Source organism: Coregonus clupeaformis, chromosome 40 (genome assembly GCF_020615455.1).
Source record: "Coregonus clupeaformis isolate EN_2021a chromosome 40, ASM2061545v1, whole genome shotgun sequence".
NCBI lineage: Eukaryota > Metazoa > Chordata > Actinopteri > Salmoniformes > Salmonidae > Coregonus > Coregonus clupeaformis.
In genome coordinates this window covers 23,385,832-23,389,485 of record NC_059231.1, presented here as the reverse complement: position 1 = coordinate 23,389,485, position 3,654 = coordinate 23,385,832, and positions in this window count along the sequence as shown.

The following is a 3,654-nucleotide window of genomic DNA, read 5'->3' as shown; positions in this document are numbered from 1 at the left end:
GGCCGGGGTCGGCGCACGGCTGGAGCCGCGCGTCAAGGGGGGGGTACTGTCACGGATTCAGCCGAGGCTGCCCCTCCTCCTTGCTCGGGCAGGCTTCGGCGTTCGTCGTCACCAGAGTACTAGCTGCTACCGATCCATGTATCTATGTTCGACTTGTTTTGTCTTAATTGGTCACCTGTGTCCCATCATGTAGTTATGTCTTCCCCATTTAACCCTCTGTCTCTCACTGTGTGTTGTGCGTGTTTGTTCATGTTTTGGTTGCCGTTAGTGTGCGGGTTAGTTCCCTCCCTGCGTGGAGGTTGTTGTTCATTATTTTACCTACGAGTAAAGTACGCCTTTTGATTAGCTCTGTGTCCTGCGCCTGACTTCGAATACCGCATTACACTGACGCCTTGACATTCTGCTTGTTTTGATTTGACTATAGTCCAGTCAGTTATGTTGGGACTACTAAAGGAAAAAGTCAGAACTCATGGGGCATTTTGAATATAAACATTGATAAGATCTTAATTTTTATAACAATGGCCCAGCTTATGTACCAGTACATTTCCCATCAATAACTGATGAAAGAGACATTCCTAAGAAATAGGCTAATTGTAATATATTGGAATAACCTTTTTGTCTATTGTCCTATAACTGTAGGTTATCAATATCAAATTTTTTTTCCCGTTTACGTAACAACTAATGGAAGTAATCCCTCTCAGATTTCTCTATATGGACAAAGCCAATAATGCACATACATTATCATTTATGAGAGGCTGAAAGGATGTAAGGACAGTCTCCAGTCTTTAGGAGGGAGGTGATGGGAGGAGGTTAGAGAGGGAAACCGACAGTCAACCTTGACACACAAGACACACATGACCCACATATTCCCTCCATCCCTCAGGTCTGGGATAACAACAATATGATGATGAGCTCAGAGGCAAAGAATAGCAGTGGTCTAAGAAGTGGTCCGGTAGAAGGGGAAACCTAGTCAGTTGAATGCATTCAACTGAAATGTCTTCCGCATTAAATCCAACCCTCTGAATTAGAGAGGTGCGGGGGGCTGCCTTAATTGACGTCCACATCATCGGTACCCAGGAACCAGGTGTTGTTGAGGGTTAACTGCCTTGCTCTAAGGGCAGAACAGTAGATTTTCCCACCTTGCTGGCTCAAGGAATCAACAGGGCCCATGAAGGAATGGGAGCAACAGCTCTGGGTTTGCCTATCGAATGACCGAGAGAGAGGGCTACATTAGAACAACACTGGTTTATCAGGAGGCCTACTCGGCTCACTTGCTGTATGTGGTCTAGTATGTGAGAAGAATGCAGACTGCCCTGGCAAATCACTCAGCACATACTTAGAGCACATATATCACCTATGCGTGAACACATATGCACGCATACGCACACACACATATACATACACACACACGTAAGGTTTGATGATAGTATTATTGTGTATCACAACATATCACTGTTTTTGTCCCTTAAAAGCCATAGTCAGGGCAGTTGTGCTATTTGTGTATGTTGTACTGAACTTTTGTTAAATGTTCCACAGTGGTGTAACCCAGGCAACCCAGGCCTACAGTGGTGTGGGAGGGTGTTTTGGGGGGTGACTGGGGTCAAGCCTGGTTTCCCTCGGACACGGGAGCAGCAGGGCTGAAATCGGGTCGGGTCACCAGTGGGGGTAGTAGGTGGGGGGGTTACGTGGTTATGTTAATACGATCTGGCAGCATTGGTTCCCCCCCCACACACACACACACACGCTCCTCCCCACACACAGCCCCCACCCTGGCACTGCTGCTCTGTTGTAAATGTTGAGATTAAGTTAAATTGCAGATCGTCACCTCTCTGTTCCAGATCACTTGATGCTGTTTGACTAAACAAACTCTGCTCACACCATAATCTTGCCTGATGATGATGAACACTAAAGAGGTGAAAAGGGTTTGAATATCCCTTAGAATGAGAAGTGGGTGATTTAGGAATTATTAACATCTTTCCTTTCCTTAAACATTTCCTTTAAGAATATTACTGATTGATTTAGCCTCAAGGGGCACGGCATGATATCTGCATCATGAACTTGTTTTCCAGGTGTATACTGTATATACACGCACAGGCATTCTCCACAGTCCGCCATCAAAGACACACTTGTTACAGGGAGAACGGGCTCTTTTAGATGGCCCTGAATCACTCTTTAGATCGAACCCACAGAGTAACACCACTGGAGATCTGGCTGATCTGGGACCAGCACATACTGTAGGGAGTATGTTTCCATGTGTGTTGGGGGGCAAGATCTTTTTCCAGCTCCCCTCTCACTCCTCTCATTATAGATGGAAAGAAATGTCACATTTGACAGAGGTGCCCCTGCCACTAAATTAGCATTGTCATAATGTATGTGTGTGTATGTGCCTTTCTGTGCGTGCGTGTATGTATGTGTTCACGTGTGTGTGTGTGTATGTTTGTATTCACGTGTGTGTGTCCGTGTGTGTTCCCTCACCACATACAACATGTAATTGCAGTCTTTGAACAGGCTGCCCTGCAGCAAGGAGGAATCACAACCTAAATGATTGACATTATATAATGTCATCATATATCTGCAAGCCCATACATCTAGAACAGTGAAACCAGCGAGGCCAGACACTGGCTCTATGTACAGGAGAAAAGGAGAGAGAAGGAGAGACAGGAGGTGGAGGGTGTAGAGGAGTATCGGCTGGCATCCCAAACTTTGTCTCCTGACTTCAGAGCAGGACCGTGTTTGAGAGCGAGGGAGGAGGGAGAGAAGAGAAGAGAAGACATGACCAAAACAGGTATTCTCACCACAGAGTGGAGGGGTAGATTGTTATTGGCATCCTTGGGGCATGCTGTATTATACAGTATGCCAGATATGCTTGTAATATCCCTGACTGTATCTTTACAGAGTAGTTGAACAAGGGTGAGGTGCATTTCAATGCTTATTGAACCCTTATCATCATGAATACTTGTTTTGTTTGTTACCTATAAAATTAGCATAAAATCTACCATTTTATTGTAAACGTATTATAAAACATTAAACCTGTTTCACATATAACAATGACATTATTTACTGCGAATAACACACTTAAAACGTTGCTTTACTAAACATTTCCCACAAAACTTACTGAACAATGTAAAAGAGAGAAGGCTTATGCTTCATGACTACTTGCATTCACATGAAATCTCATATTTCTTTCCGGGTAGAGTGATTCTACTAGGTATATTTCTTTGACATAATTAATCATGTTACCTAAACATTTCACCACTACAAAAATCACAGTAGTTACATAGTAAGCTGGGACAGTATGTGACAATTTACTGTTGACGGTAGTAAAACAAAAAAACACACAACAAAGACTAAGTAATGCCACTGAAAGCTTTGTCAGAACGGAATTCCTATTGATCCCTGAACACAATTCCACTTCCCTTCCCGATGCTGAGGAATTCTTCCCACCAAAATAGAGTGCCAGGGAGCCTACCAGGGAATCTGGGAGAGGGATGTACTGTAAGAAGACGGGGGAGGGAGGGGACAGAGGAGGGAGGGAGGAGACTGAGGATGAGAGAGAGGCAGGGAGGAGGGCAGAGAGGGAACGCTCTCTCATGATGCCCCTGCTTTTCTTCCCATGCCCTCTGAGCAAGCTAGCATTCCCACCCTGGGACGGCA